The following is a 15,430-nucleotide window of genomic DNA, read 5'->3' as shown; positions in this document are numbered from 1 at the left end:
TGGCATTGCTTGATCTCTTACCTACTGCTCCCAGTAACTCCTAATTTAAGGTTTCAAGACCAGTAAGAGCCCAGCCTGCAAACTGGCTGCAAATAGGACTGTATTTGTCCCTCGGGGATCATCAGCTTCTTGACCTCCTTGAATCTTGATCTTCATAAACTCTCTCAAAATCCCTTCCTACATCTACAGTACTAACTTCTAACTTTCAACTTTTGCACTGTCACTGTAGGTCCCATTAGTTTTGGTCAGTTATGATTACTTTGCACAGGCTTTTCTAGCAAAAATATTAGTAGAGTTTTCCAGTTCAAGTAGCATTCTCCCTCAGTGGTCCAATTTAGCCTTTTCCCCTTCTTTCATGATACATCGTTTTCTCTCACTGCTACAATTGCATCCAGATTTATTGATCGTTGTACACAAATAGTCTCTATTGCATTTCCCAGTGACCTATGAAGTCTCTCTGAACATGAAGGATTTCCAGATGTTTGCAAATGTTGTAAAGAGCCACTAACAAAAAAGAACTCCAAAATCCAACATTTTTTGGAAGAGAAACACTTGTTCTCAAGTTAAGAGGCAAATAGAGACTTTTTCCAGGCAGTAAACCATAGGCAATACAGAATGGGCAAAAGGAAAGCAGAACACTTCATCTATAGTTCACCAGAAGTCAGTCCTGCAACTAACCCTCTGCCTAAAATATCTGCTGAATCCAACCTGAGGTCAGGGAAAGTACCTTCCAAACTTCTTCCAGATCAGTGAGGATGGATGGAAGGATGAAAAAAATGGCAAAAGTAGAAACAGACATGGAAGATAACAGGGAAAACAGGTATCAATAGGACGGCGGAAGAGAATAAAGTGCTGGTGTGAAAGAGTGTATCCTGTCCTCTCCCCTAGAAACTCATCTTCCTCTGAACTCTACTACTTTGCTCTCCCTTTTATGCCTAGTTTATTACCCTCTCAGGCTTTGCTCCTCCCATTCTACTCGCTGGATGATCCTGTCTCTGCTGCAACACTCATATTCTGTCCTGCTATTCTGCAAGCCCATCTAGCCTCCGAGCTGTGAGCCCCTTCCTCCTTCCCCTGTATTATTTTAATTCCCTCTCTCATCAGCACTTACATTTCCCATTCTTTCCACAAGTCTCTCTCTTTCTCTCTCTCTAAAAAGGTCGTCTTTTGATGACCACAAATATGCTTCTCCCAAACCCCTTCTCTTGACCAAGACGCATACTCTTTTCCATTTTCACCTGATTGCTACTTTTATGCAAACCACCCCAGCTTCAGTTCTTCTGTCTTGCAATTATTTGCTGTCTTCTTCAATTTCCCCAATGCTTCACTCTCTTATCCATCCACCTCACTCATACTTCCCCTCCCTCGGGCTCCCTCTCCATCTCCCAGCACAGCCCCTGATTCTCCTGCCTACAGGTCTTTCTCCTCTCCGAGATCTCCTCTAAGGCCTGCTCTCCCCACCTTTTCTCCCAGCCATTTTTCTTGCTGCCAAGACCCTAATTCCATACGCAAATCTCACCTTGCTTTAGCTCACTGAGCCCTTCCTCACTCCTGCTCAGCTCTCTTCAAGCCTTTTGCTGGTGCGAGGCCAGCCAGGACATTTAGTAGCTCGTATTGAGAAGCATCCACTTCATCAGCCTCAAAAAGGATGTTGACAAAAGCTTCTCAAAGGACAAGTGCGTCACTGTTTCTCTGCCACTATTTTAAACCTACCTACTCTAGGACAGCTCATTTAACAAACAAGCACCCGTACCAGGGGATTCGCTCCAGTGACACCAGCGGCGAGCAGCAAAGCACAACCAACAGACAAAGAAGGTATTATGATGGTAATATCAGCTCAATACAGAATTTTTAAGCCCTTTTTTCTTTTGGTTTAGGAAACCCACATACCCTGATAGCTTTGGGTGTTCCGTGCAGTTTTGTTTGTCTTGATTCGCCTCTAAGCTCCTCCAGCCAAACTGTAAACTTGTGTTCTAATAAACCACATTAAGTGGGTTACTAAAAGCCAGTTCTGCTTAAACTCAGATATTGCTACAGCACTTACAAAGGATCTTGCACAAATTGAGTCAACAGACTCTCAATTTTATGGTAGCACAAAGACAACAAACAAAACACACCACCAAGGGAGGCAGTATGCCAGTGAAGTATGAAGGGTGTTTGGAAGACTCACTGTCTATAATCAAAAGAAAATGGATTCACAACTAAAAAAAAAAATAATCTGGTGAAAAGAATCCTAATTCAGCGAATTAAAACAGGCTGCCTCTTTATACTGATCTAATTGCATTCAGGCATGGCTTCCATTCAACCAAGAGGTTTGCACTGTGTGTGTATACACGTACAGGTAATACCTGTTCAAAGTGAAAGAGCAGAATCTGGAGCCCACTCAACACTAGCAATTACTAGCCAAAACCCAGGGTGATTACTGGATTTGCCTTCAGGTTGAAATAGGATCAATAATTTCAGACTCACATACTGCAAGGGAAGCTCTCTGGACTGCAAGAAGAATTTTCTTTTCATGTAACAAGTACAACAAATTGAATTTGCCAATCCACGATGTCCTCGTTTTGCATGGAGTTTTGAGATGCCATTTTTACAGCCAGCCAGGATCGAGACAAACCGTGGCTGTGTCTCTGAGGGTGGAAGGTCAGTCTGTGGGGTGCATTACCGGTAAGGTCAATATAGTAAACTCAAATTAAGGCAGGGGGCAAGAAAAAGGACTACCAGACCTCAGTTCTGACATTGCCTGAGGCCACAATAATACAGCTAAGGGGGATTACATCTCTTTTCCTTAGAATAGTAACTTAGCACCATCTCAGTCTACCTAGCTTTGGACAGTGCTCGTGTTGCTAATGATTTCTGTTCACAGGCCGGTGATATCAGCTATAAGGACATTTTTTCAAGTGGTCTCTGCTGCTGGAGCCTGAATCTTCCTACTGTAGAGAGTCCAGGGCTAGAAAGATGATCAAGGGGCTGGAACACCTCTCTTATGAGGAAAGGCTGAGAGACCTGGGTCTGTTTAGCTTGGAGAAGACTGAGAGGGGATCTCATCGATGCTTATCAATATCTAAAGGGCAGGTGTCAAGAGGATGGGGCCAGACTCTTCAGTGGTGCCCAGTGACAGGACAAGGGGCAACAGGCACAAACTGGAACACAGGAAATTCCATCTGAACATAAGGAAAAACTTCTTTACTTTGAAGGTGCCAGAGCCCTGGAACAGGCTGCCTGCAGTGCTTGTGGAGTCTACTTCTCTGGAGACATTCAAAACCCACCTGGATGTGTTCCTGTGCAACCTGCTCTGGGTGAATCTGCTTTGGCAGGGGGTTTGGACTAGATGATCTCTGAAGGCAGCACTGTGATTCCCTGAGTCCCCATCACATTGCTCCTTGCTGTTCTAATCTCCCCCCAGCCACGAGCTCTTCCAGTTTCTCTGAAGCTCTGCTGATTCAGAGTACTGATGCAGATGGAGGAATATCTCCCTGGGGAGAAAAGCCAGCTCCCAGTTTGGAAACAGAGCTAAATTTCAGATGTCCTTCTTTTTCCAACGTGAGGATGGGGCATGTCAGAAAATAAGCATTAATAAAGTTAATCAAGTTAATCCTTGTCCTGGCTGATCCTTCTTGCAAAACACAGCAGACTGCTGCCTCTCAGTGAGTGAAATCAATGGCAGACTTGTATTTCAAGTAGTACTGTAAATGTTACTTCTCCTGTGGGTTTTTTTTTTTTGTGGTTGGGAGGGGCATATACAAAGAAATAAAACAACCTTGAGATTTAGGAATAAATATAACGTCTTTTTGGACTTCTGTTTTCAAAAAACAGGTTTTGCACAGAAACCTACCTCGGTGGCAGAGCTAACAATTAGAAGAGTGTTTAAAGTCAGCAGTATCTCTGGAGAAAAATTATATCCAAGTTGCTGTTGCAAAGGGAGTTTATAGCAGTTGTTCATTTATTTCTTCTTTTTTTTTTTCTTCCATTTAGGTGATTTTCCAGCTTTCCTTGTTCCTCCGTGCCCCCTCCTCAGGAAAACTGTGCTCATAAATGAGCATCCCAAAGATCCTAATGGTGAGTCTCTGTGCTGAGTCTTGCTTCAAAACTAAGGACTCCTCCCACTGTAACAAACTCGTTACAGCTGAGGCTTCTTCTTTAACCCGGCTCTAAACCACAAGTATGAGGAAATACAGGTACGCCAGCACCACTCCTCCATCTAACGCTTCTCCTTACAAAACATCTGGAAGGTATTGCATAGCTCCAGCCAGCGCAAGTCTACAGGGGAAATCTTTTTCTCACGGCTCCCAGAGGACTTGCTTTCTGTGCTAAGTCTGCATCGGTTACAAACCTTGTCTACAAATCAAGCTGGATTTGCTAAACGAATTGAGAGAGAGAGAAAAGAAAAACAAAACCAACAACAACCAAAAAAATCCCGTGTCTTATTATGCCTTCACCTCATCTCCTCAACTCACCTCGTAGATTGGCTTTCTCAGGGTTTGGAAGAAGGGGTTGGTAAACGAGGGCACAGAGGCAGCCCAGCGATCTGCTGCTTTTCCCCCCCAGTGCAGCTTCAGCACAAGAAACGGTCCTTCACCCAACAAGGGTTCAGAGAAAAGCACCCAAACACTGCCAGGGCTGGGCTTGATTGACTGCAGAGGTAACAAAGCCTTCCTTCGTCTCCCAAGCCCTCTCCTGGCTGCTGGGCCTTTGGAGGAAAAGGAGTCTCCGGCACAGCTGGCCCTTGTTAGCCACGGGGAGAGGGCACAGCTGGACACAAGCCCCAGCAAGGAAGCAGCCAGTGGGTGGTATGAAAAGAGGCAGAAGCCTGGATGAAAGGAGCCGACTTGATCTCGGAGACACAGAAGGGCTAGACGCTTAGAAATCCTTGATGCCACCGTCACTTTGCAGAGTGGAAAAGTATTGTTGAGAGGAAATATATCTTTAGTCACAAATAAATACATAGTTTCACATATATATTTAAAAGGATGTAATGCCAATTTCCAAAACAAGACAAATGTTCCCCTTGTTTTCTGCTTTTGCTTGGCGTGGGTGACACAGGCAGGAACCATTTTTACATCCCTTCCCTCTGCCAAATTCTAGCTTCCGTTTCTCTTGATTACCGCCAGAGTCAGAAAGCATTTCTGATGCCTCCTAAGAGGCCGTGCCTTCCCTGCGTCCTGCCCACACTCATGCTTGGCTCGTCCTCTCCACTCTCAGGTGAATAACAAAGAGGTTGTCATACTTTAAAAACGGCAATTCTTACCAAAAAAAAAAAGGCAAACTAACTGTGTTTCCTGGCCTAAACTCTACAAAATTAACCCCCTCGCTTATCCTCTAAGCTTTCCCACTGTGTAAACCTGGACCATGACTGTAGTCAAAGCCAGCTACATTAACACCTCACTGCCCAGCTCCATGCTGAGCTCCTCACCAGGACCAAATTAACGGTCATGTCCTAATTCTGTTTCGCATCAAGAAGACCTCCTCCTGGTGCTGATGGGATCTTGGAGTAAGCGTCAGTGGTGGTTAGGAGGGGATAGAAGAAAGTTATGCTTCACCTGTCATGGTGCCCTTCTTGTGTGCCACGCTGCAGGGAAGCATTCAATGGTTCCAAACAAGTATTTCCATGCCTTGGCTGTCAGCATGCCCTACAGCAAGCTTTACAGCCTTTGCTCTGGAGGAGGTGGAAGTATCCCAAATACATCGAACCCCGATTCCATGCTATGGGGTTCAGGGACACAGGGAAAAACATGATGGGGCCAAAATTCAGATTTCAAGCTATCCCTGAGAAAACTCTTCTCCTATAAAAAGTTTTCCATCTTTCTATATAGCTGGAAACCAACACATTTCAAATGCATACTAGATAGATCACTCGCTACTATAACAAATCAATTCCTCACAGCTTTATTCCCTGCACCATTCCTACCATCCAAAACCTCTATAAAAATACTATTTTGCTGTTTAGAAGTTTGTTCCAACTTCCCCAAACTGTGACAGAACAAGTGCTAAAGTTCCAGAAAACAGTTCTCTGACTAAATTTATCACAGCAGAACTACAAATCATGTTTCCAAATAGGATGGTTTGAAAATACTGGGGGTTATTTATTTAAAACATGAGAACAAACAGAGCTCAGTGAAGCACAAGTATTAAAAATAGAAGTTGGACTTTTAAACTAGTTGAAAAAAACCATGTAAATCCAACAGTGACCCCAGGAGCCACAAACATTGAAGGTAAAGGTCTTTATGGTCCTGGCAAGATGAATTTGAGGACATTTATGGGGACAGGGGAACACATTAAAAAAAAACACCCACACCAAAAAAAAAAAAAAACTAACAAAAAAACCCAAACCAATAAAGCAGACCGAGTCCATTTTAGCTCATGGGAAATCAGGTGCTAACTAGTATTGCCTGCCTCAGCCACTGTATTTCCACTGAAGAGGGAAACACATGCTCCTGCCTGTACTTCCTCTGCAATCCTTTCCACCTCTTGCCTGCAGCCCCTGCTAGTAAGAAGATAGTATCTATAATCTTCATTTTTCAAATACTGGTGATGTCTTCATTACACTTCTGAATGCCTGTCAAACCCTGGATCAAACGTCACAATGAGTAAATCTGGACTTGAACTATACGTGTGCCTGAGCCTGGTTTCTGTAATGGGCTCAACCAAACCCAGTTCTTCTCCAGAGGCTGCATCATTTCCTGCCCATTTTGTCAGGCTGCACGTCCAAGGCCCTCTGTGCTTTATGCATTGGCTACTCCTCAGTACAGGTAGATGTGGGAGATATTGTGTAAATATGCCTTCCTAGACCCCCTTCAAGACCTGAGGAGGGGTTGGATGCAGGGCTTGGTTTCACAGAATCATAGAATAGTTTAGGGTGGGAATGACCTTAAAGATCATCGAGTTCCAACCCCCCTGCCATGGGCAGGGACACCTCCCACCAGACCAGGTTGCTCAAAGACCCATCCAGCCTGGCCTTGAACCCCTCCAGGGATGGGGCATCCACAGCTTCTCTGGGCAACCTGTTCCAGTGTCTCACCACCCTCACAGCAAAGAATTTCTTCCTGATATCTAATCTAAATCTCCCCTCTTTCAGTTTAAAACTCTTAGCCCTCATCCTATCACATCACTGGCCTCAGAGAAGAGGAACAGCCCCACGTTTGTCCTTGGAGCTGAGTGGCAGAGGAGGTGGTGTGCGGGACGCCCAGCAGCTGTGCCCAGGGCATGGCCACCAAGGGGGTGCAGGGACAGCCCCCTGGGCACAGGCACTGCCTCGGGGCCAGCACCCCAAAGGCTTCCTCCCAAGGACGCTGGCCACAGGGCTGCGGGGTGGGGCTGTGCAGGGGGGGCCCCGTCACCCCCACGTCACAGTGCCACCACCCGGCAACGCAGCAGTCACAATGCCCCGGCCAGGATAAAAGGGAGCATCCTCCTGTGTCCCGCTGCCAGAGCTGGACTGAGGGCAGCCCGAAGACATCCAAGAGGAAGACCTTGAGGAACCACTGCAATTACCTGGAGGGGGCTCAGGGAGGAAGGCTGGAGACACGGCCAAAGCCCACCTGATGGAGTGATGGATGGATGGAAATCTTTTTCAGATGGAAAGCAGTGACAAGACCAAGGAAATGCCTTCTGGAGGAGCACTGCAGAACTCACTGTCCTGATCCACGGAGCAAGGGGCAGTAGCCGTAAGACATAGGATGCAGAGGTGTTGCCAGGGGTCCCAGTGCTTTGGAGCACCCACTGGTGCGTTGCTGGGCATGGAAAGGGTTCTTGCCCCCAAGGTCGATCAGGCTAGGGGAACGTGGCCACTCTCAGAAGCCCCTGAGACGGCTCCAGGCTGAGGGAGAACAGGGCTTGGGCATCTCCTGGGAGGAGGCAGGACCAGCCTGTGGGACGAGGAGGCAGGTCTTGCTCACATGCTCAGGGAACAGCCGATCGCCAGCGCTGGGGTCAGGAAGGAATTTTCCCCCGGGGCCGATTGGCACTGCTCCCCGGGGGTTTTTTGCCTTCCTCTGCAGCATCGAGCAGGACCACTTGTCAGGGCTCCTCCTCTCCCCTTTGGCCGGGTTCCTGCCTGCTGCTCGTGCACCACGAAGGTGGCCTCTGGTGCCCCGCAGCTGGGGGGAGGAAGGCTTTTTTCCCCCCGAGGTGGCCCAGCAAGCGTCCCCGGGGGTTTTTTGCCTTCCTCTGCAGCAGTGAGCAGGGCCCCTTGCCAGGGCTCCTTTGGGCCGTGTTGGCCAGGAGCCTGCTGCTCCTGCTGCACCAAGGTGGCCTCTGGTGCCCCGCAGTCGGGGGGAGGAAGCTTTCTAGAGTGCCAGGCGGGCCCCCAGGGTGGCCCCCGGGGGCTGCTTCTTGTCCTCTGTAGCACTGAGCACAGCCCCTGGCCAGGGCTCCTGGGGGCCCTTTGGGCCGGGCTCTTGCCCGCTGCTCTGGCACCTCCCGGCCACCGCTCCTGCCCTGCCTCTCTCGGGCTCTCTTGCCCAGTGCAAGCTTGGAGTGGGAGCCAGCTCTGCCCTCCCCTTGGCTCCGTCTCCCCAGGGCTTCTGCCTTGGCCAAAACACCCTCTGCTGGGAAGGGCTCCGGCCTTGGGGCACCACCGGGAGCTGCCGCTTTGCCCCTCTCCCTGCCTGCAGTACAGGCACAGGGCAGGCACCAGAGCGCTCTTCATCCATCACTGGCCAAGGAGAACAGCAGAGGAGCAACTTTTGGAAGGAAAAACTCTGATTGTCATTGCTATGTGTCCTATTTGGAAAATACCTCATAGTACCACACACCTCCTTCTTCTTCTTCTTCTTCTTCTTCTTCTTCTTTTCTTCTTCTTTTCTTCTTTTTGTTCTTCTTTTTCTTCTTCTTCTTCTTTTCTTCTCCTTTTCTTCTTCTTTTCTTCTTTTTGTTCGTCTTCTTCTTCTTCTTCTTTTGTGTGTGGTCGGGCCTGATCCTCATTCTTCAGGTTCTCACTCTTCAGGAGACAGGGGCGGCTTGGCCTCTGCTCCTCCTCCTACTTTCTGCAGATCTGTGATTTGCCATTGCCAGACGGCAAAGGACGTATTTCCAAACTAAACCGCAGAAGAGCACATCCGCCTGCTCCTGGCTACGCACGCGCATTGCGTTAGTGCTTGTGAGCATCGGCTCTGAAATGGATTCGGGACAATGCAAATAAAATCCTGTTTCCGCTTGTAACCTTTGCGTGATGTGTTTTTGAAGCTGAAAAACTCACGACCTTCCAGGCAAGTGTTGGTCTCCTTCTTGGAGTCATCGTGAGTGTAGGAAATAAGAGAGAATCCTTGCACTATGCTAAGGCCAGGGTTGTGCATGGCAAGCTCTGACCTAGGGCTGAGGGCTCCATCCAGGAGAGCCGCTCTCTGCAGGGCAGGTCCCAGGCCCATCCAGGAGTCAGGGGCAGAGACAGGCACACCTACACCATCCCTCTGGCAGGGACTGAAGGCCCCAGGCTGAGCTGAGACACGTCCCCTGGGCTCTTGGCGGGAGACGGTGGGGCTGGGGGTCCCCGGGAGACCAGTCCCAGCCATTGAATGTGTTGTGTGGAATGTGTTCAGGTACCTCAAGTGGCGGGGCCCAGAACCGCACACAATACTCAAGGTGGGGAAGCACCAGCGCTAAATACAGCAGGAGAATCGCTTCTTTTGACCAGCGGGTCATGCTGTGTTTGAGGCACCCCAGGAGCCCAGTGCTCTAATCCACCCAGATCCACAGGAAGGACACGGACCTGGTGGAACAGCGGAGGGCCATGAACATGATCAGAGGGCTGGAGCACCTCTCCTATGAAGACAGGCTGAGAAAGAGCTGGGGTTGTTCAGCCTGGAGAAGAGAAGGCTCCGGGGAGACCTTATAGCAGCCTTCCAGTACCTGAAGGGGGCTACAGGAGAGCTGGGGAGGGATTCTTTATCAGGGAGTGTAGAGACAGGTTGAGGAGTTACAGTATGAAATTGAATTGAGGGGAGATTTAGATGAGGTATTAGAAAATATTCTTTCCTGTGAGGGTGGTGAGACACCCTCACTGCAACCCTTTGAGCCCTGCTCTGGGAACCCACCCATCCCACATCAGGACAACTTCTCCAGACGGATGCTGTGAGGGACAGTATCAAAACCTTGCTGAAATCCAGAAGAACTCCATCCACTGGCTACCCGTCACCCACAAGGTGGGCGACTGTACCGTAGCAGGATATCAAAGCGGTTCAACAGGACTTTCCTTTGTGAACCCACGTTGACTCTGCCTCATGAGTGCATTATTCTTTCCATGTCTTTCTGGAGCATCCCGTAGGATCTCCTCCATCGTTTTTCCAGGAACCGAGCTTAGACCAACAGGCCTGCAGTTTCCTGACTCTTCCCTCACGCCCTTCTTCTAGACTGCAATAACGTTGGCCACCTTACAGTCAGCGGGGACCTCTCCAGACTCCCAAGACCTCCCAAGGCAGGTGCCTGAGAAGGTGCTGAAGTAACCTCCGCCACCCCCTTCACTGCTCTGGGGGGAATCCCATCAGGCTCCACGGAGCTATGAACGTTCAGCTGAGACAGCTGAGTCCTCACAATGTCAGCGTCCACAAAGGGAAAGTCCCTGTTCCCACAGCCCTACTCCTGCCACTCAGGGCACCAGGCAATGAGAGCCTCCTGGATGGGAGCTCTGCAGAGAGGCTACAGCACACACGTCTCTGGGCTGCAGGCTTGCTTTCTGCCCTGGCCTCAGAGAAGAGGAACAGCCCCACGTTTGTCCTTGGAGCTGAGTGGCAGAGGAGGTGGTGTGCGGGACGCCCAGCAGCTGTGCCCAGGGCATGGCCACCAAGGGGGTGCAGGGACAGCCCCCTGGGCACAGGCACTGCCTCGGGGCCAGCACCCCAAAGGCTTCCTCCCAAGGACGCTGGCCACAGGGCTGCGGGGTGGGGCTGTGCAGGGGGGGCCCCGTCACCCCCACGTCACAGTGCCACCACCCGGCAACGCAGCAGTCACAATGCCCCGGCCAGGATAAAAGGGAGCATCCTCCTGTGTCCCGCTGCCAGAGCTGGACTGAGGGCAGCCCGAAGACATCCAAGAGGAAGGCCTTGAGGAACCACTGCAATTACCTGGAGGGGGCTCAGGGAGGAAGGCTGGAGACACGGTCAAAGCCCACCTGATGGAGTGATGGATGGATGGAAATCTTTTTCAGATGGAAAGCAGTGACAAGACCAAGGAAATGCCTTCTGGAGGAGCACTGCAGAACTCACTGTCCTGATCCACGGAGCAAGGGGCAGTAGCCGTAAGACATAGGATGCAGAGGTGTTGCCAGGGGTCCCAGTGCTTTGGAGCACCCACTGGTGCGTTGCCGGGCATGGAAAGGGTTCTTGCCCCCAAGGTCGATCAGGCCAGGGGAACGTGGCCACTCTCAGAAGCCCCTGAGACGGCTCCAGGCTGAGGGAGAACAGGGCTTGGGCATCTCCTGGGAGGAGGCAGGACCAGCCTGTGGGACGAGGAGGCAGGTCTTGCTCACATGCTCAGGGAACAGCCGATCGCCAGCGCTGGGGTCAGGAAGGAATTTTCCCCCGGGGCCGATTGGCACTGCTCCCCGGGGGTTTTTTGCCTTCCTCTGCAGCATCGAGCAGGACCACTTGTCAGGGCTCCTCCTCTCCCCTTTGGCTGGGTTCCTGCCCGCTGCTCGTGCACCACGAAGGTGGCCTCTGGTGCCCCGCAGCTGGGGGGAGGAAGGCTTTTTTCCCCCCGAGGTGGCCCAGCAAGCGTCCCCGGGGGTTTTTTGCCTTCCTCTGCAGCAGTGAGCAGGGCCCCTCGCCAGGGCTCCTTTGGGCCGTGTTGGCCAGGAGCCTGCCGCTCCTGCTGCACCAAGGTGGCCTCTGGTGCCCCGCAGTCGGGGGGAGGAAGCTTTCTAGAGTGCCAGGCGGGCCCCCAGGGTGGCCCCCGGGGGCTGCTTCTTGTCCTCTGTAGCCCTGAGCACAGCCCCTGGCCAGGGCTCCTGGGGGCCCTTTGGGCCGGGCTCTTGCCCGCTGCTCTGGCACCTCCCGGCCACCGCTCCTGCCCTGCCTCTCTCGGGCTCTCTTGCCCAGTGCAAGCTTGGAGCGGGAGCCAGCTCTGCCCTCCCCTTGGCTCCGTCTCCCCAGGGCTTCTGCCTTGGCCAAAACACCCTCTGCTGGGAAGGGCTCCGGCCTTGGGGCACCACCGGGAGCTGCCGCTTTGCCCCTCTCCCTGCCTGCAGTACAGGCACAGGGCAGGCACCAGAGCGCTCTTCATCCATCACTGGCCAAGGAGAACAGCAGAGGAGCAACTTTTGGAAGGAAAAACTCTGATTGTCATTGCTATGTGTCATATTTGGAAAATACCTCATAGTACCACACACTACTACTTCTTCTTATTCTTCTTTTTTTGTGTGTGGTTGGGCCTGATCCTCATTCTTCAGGTTCTCACTCTTCAGGAGACAGGGGCTGCTTGGCCTCTGCTCCTCCTCCTACTTTCTGCAGATCTGTGATTTGCCATTGCCAGACGGCAAAGGACGTATTTCCAAACTAAACCGCAGAAGAGCACATCCGCCTGCTCCTGGCTACGCACGCGCATTGCGTTAGTGCTTGTGAGCATCGGCTCTGAAATGGATTCGGGACAATGCAAATAAAATCCTGTTTCCGCTTGTAACCTTTGCGTGATGTGTTTTTGAAGCTGAAAAACTCACGACCTTCCAGGCAAGTGTTGGTCTCCTTCTTGGAGTCATCGTGAGTGTAGGAAATAAGAGAGAATCCTTGCACTATGCTAAGGCCAGGGTTGTGCATGGCAAGCTCTGACCTAGGGCTGAGGGCTCCATCCAGGAGAGCCGCTCTCTGCAGGGCAGGTCCCAGGCCCATCCAGGAGACAGGGGCAGAGACAGGCACACCTACACCATCCCTCTGGCAGGGACTGAAGGCCCCAGGCTGAGCTGAGACACGTCCCCTGGGCTCTTAGCGGGAGACGGTGGGGCTGGGGGTCCCCGGGAGACCAGTCCCAGCCATTGAATGTGTTGTGTGGAATGTGTTCAGGTACCTCAAGTGGCGGGGCCCAGAACCGCACACAATACTCAAGGTGGGGAAGCACCAGCGCTAAATACAGCAGGAGAATCGCTTCTTTTGACCAGCGGGTCATGCTGTGTTTGATGCACCCCAGGAGCCCAGTGCTCTAATCCACCCAGATCCACAGGAAGGACACGGACCTGGTGTAACAGCGGAGGGCCATGAACATGATCAGAGGTCTGGAGCACCTCTTCTATGAAGACAGGCTGAGAAAGAGCTGGGGTTGTTCAGCCTGGAGAAGAGAAGGCTCCGGGGAGACCTTATAGCAGCCTTCCAGTACCTGAAGGGGGCTACAGGAGAGATGGGGAGGGATCCTTTATCAGGGAGTGTAGAGACAGGTTGAGGAGTTACAGTATGAAATTGAATTGAGGGGAGATTTAGATGAGGTATTAGAAAATATTCTTTCCTGTGAGGTTGGTGAGACACCCTCACTGCAACCCTTTGAGCCCTGCTCTGGGAACCCACCCATCCCACAGCTGGACAACTTCTCCAGACAGATGCTGTGAGGGACAGTATCAAAACCTTGCTGAAATCCAGAAGAACTCCATCCACTGGCTACCCGTCACCCACAAGGTGGGCGACTGTACCGTAGCAGGATATCAAAGCGGTTCAACAGGACTTGCCCTTTGCGAACCCACGTTGACTCTGCCTCATGAGTGCATTATTCTTTCCATGTCTTTCTGGAGCATCCTGTAGGATCTCCTCCATCGTTTTTCCAGGAACTGAGCTTAGACCAACAGGCCTGCAGTTTCCTGACTCTTCCCTCACGCCCTTCTTCTAGACTGCAATAACGTTGGCCACCTTACAGTCAGCGGGGACCTCTCCAGACTCCCAAGACCTCCCAAGGCAGGTGCCTGAGAAGGTGCTGAAGTAACCTCCGCCACCCCCTTCACTGCTCTGGGGGGAATCCCATCAGGCTCCACGGAGCTATGAACATTCAGCTGAGACAGCTGAGTCCTTACAATGTCAGCGTCCACAAAGGGAAAGTCCCTGTTCCCACAGCCCTACTCCTGCCACTCGGGACACCAGGCAATGAGAGCCTCCTGGATGGGAGCTCTGCAGAGAGGCTACAGCACACACGTCTCTGGGCTGCAGGCTTGCTTTCTGCCCTGGCCTCAGAGCAGAGGAACAGCCCCACGTTTGTCCTTGGAGCTGAGTGGCAGAGGAGGTGGTGTGCGGGACGCCCAGCAGCTGTGCCCAGGGCATGGCCACCAAGGGGGTGCAGGGACAGCCCCCTGGGCACAGGGACTGCCTCGGGGCCAGCACCCCAAAGGCTTCCTCCCAAGGACGCTGGCCACAGGGCTGCGGGGTGGGGCTGTGCAGGGGGGGCCCCGTCACCCCCACGTCACAGTGCCACCACCCGGCAACGCAGCAGTCACAATGCCCCGGCCAGGATAAAAGGGAGCATCCTCCTGTGTCCCGCTGCCAGAGCTGGACTGAGGGCAGCCCGAAGACATCCAAGAGGAAGACCTTGAGGAACCACTGCAATTACCTGGAGGGGGCTCAGGGAGGAAGGCTGGAGACACGGTCAAAGCCCACCTGATGGAGTGATGGATGGATGGAAATCTTTTTCAGATGGAAAGCAGTGACAAGACCAAGGAAATGCCTTCTGGAGGAGCACTGGAGAACTCACTGTCCTGATCCACGGAGCAAGGGGCAGTAGCTGTAAGACATAGGATGCAGAGGTGTTGCCAGGGGTCCCAGTGCTTTGGAGCACCCACTGGTGCGTTGCCAGGCATGGAAAGGGTTCTTGTCCCCAAGGTCAATCAGGCCAGGGGAACGTGGCCACTCTCAGAAGCCCCTGAGACGGCTCCAGGCTGAGGGAGAACAGGGCTTGGGCATCTCCTGGGAGGAGGCAGGACCAGCCTGTGGGACAAGGAGGCAGGTCTTGCTCACATGCTCAGGGAACAGCCGATCGCCAGCGCTGGGGTCAGGAAGGAATTTTCCCCCGGGGCCGATTGGCACTGCTCCCCGGGGGTTTTTTGCCTTCCTCTGCAGCATCGAGCAGGACCACTTGTCAGGGCTCCTCCTCTCCCTTTCGGCTGGGTTCCTGCCTGCTGCTCGTGCACCACGAAGGTGGCCTCTGGTGCCCCGCAGCTGGGGGGAGGAAGGCTTTTTTCCCCCCGAGGTGGCCCAGCAAGCGTCCCCGGGGGTTTTTTGCCTTCCTCTGCAGCAGTGAGCAGGGCCCCTCGCCAGGGCTCCTTTGGGCCAACTGGGCCAGGAGCCTGCTGCTCCTGCTGCACCAAGGTGGCCTCTGGTGCCCCGCATCCGGGGGGAGGAAGCTTTCTACAGTGCCAGGCGGGCCCCCAGGGTGGCCCCCGGGGGCTGCTTCTTGTCCTCTGTAGCACTGAGCACAGCCCCTGGCCAGGGCTCCTGGGGGCCCTTTGGGCCGGGCTCTTGCCCGCTGCTCTGGC

The sequence above is a fragment of the Numenius arquata genome, chromosome 4 (assembly GCF_964106895.1).
Source record: "Numenius arquata chromosome 4, bNumArq3.hap1.1, whole genome shotgun sequence".
NCBI lineage: Eukaryota > Metazoa > Chordata > Aves > Charadriiformes > Scolopacidae > Numenius > Numenius arquata.
Note: the sequence above shows the minus strand (reverse complement) of the source record.